The sequence below is a fragment of the Lagopus leucura genome, unplaced genomic scaffold, assembly GCF_019238085.1.
Source record: "Lagopus leucura isolate 7727_CA_CO unplaced genomic scaffold, USGS_WTPT01 37840-0_obj-0_obj, whole genome shotgun sequence".
NCBI lineage: Eukaryota > Metazoa > Chordata > Aves > Galliformes > Phasianidae > Lagopus > Lagopus leucura.
The window spans coordinates 898-1,884 of NW_024968327.1; the positions used below are offsets into that span (position 1 = coordinate 898).

At 51.2% G+C, this 987-nt stretch overlaps 1 non-coding gene across 1 annotated transcript; it reads right to left on the minus strand.

Moving 5' to 3' along the window:
- Positions 1-905: 905 nt before the first annotated feature.
- TRNAS-CGA lies at positions 906-987 on the minus strand. Its single transcript has one exon. It is a non-coding gene; the product is annotated as a tRNA-Ser (tRNA).

The following is a 987-nucleotide window of genomic DNA, read 5'->3' on the forward strand; positions in this document are numbered from 1 at the left end:
AGCCTAGCACAAGTCAGTACATGGCTGCTGGCCGTGGTGGGAAGCAAAGTAGCAGAGGAGTTGTGCCCAAGATGTCAGGGTGCTTCGGGGCTTTGGGTCTCTTGCTGCCTGGCAGTGGATGCTGGAGGGTGCTTTCCTAACCGTTCCAAGCTTTTCAGGTTTGACTCGGTCCCGGGAACTCTCTATCTCATCTTGTCTGATTTATTAATCCCAATTTCAATTAAATTGTATTATATTTTGTTATCTTGTATTCCAATATTATAGTAAAATAAGTTTTCCTCCATAGATTGTTGCCGCTGCTCTTTTCCTCCCTTCCTTCCTTCCCATTTTTGTGGGACTGGGGTGGGAGGGGAGGGCAGAGGCCTGTCGCCCCTGTCACGGACATAGATTGATCTGGTCAACTCTGTGACAGATTTTTGTGTCCTGTCCTCATAGCCTGAAGGGCAATGGTGTCCAAAAAGGGAGGGCTCATTCAGGAGCTGAAGCTGGGACCTCTTGCACCCTAAGTGAGAATCATACGCCCTAGACAAAAAAGAGCCAAGATGTACAGCTTGTTGGGGTCCCCTCACAAGGGGACAACAAGGAGATTCCCAATGCTCTTTGGGATGTTGGGAGCAGTGCAATCTCTGCTACTGCTGGGCTCAGGCCCTACTACCAGGCTCCAGGCACAAATTGGATCCAGGGCTTGACTTTGAGGGAGGGAAGAAAAGCCCTGCAAAATCCAGGTGAGAGCTGAAAATAGGCCCTGGGGTGCGCATGGAGGAAGAAGGGGTCTGCTGGTAAGCCTGAGGAACTGTGATGAGCACAGTGACATGCGGGGAAATGTTTTTGAGGAGGAAACCCACAAGAGATGGGCTGAGACCCCGGTGTGCATTCAACACCTCCAGGCAGGGGGTAAAATCCATCGCTGTGAGCAGGATTCGAACCTGCGCAGGGAAACCCTATTGGATTTCGAGTCCAACGCCTTCACCTCTCGGCCATCACAGC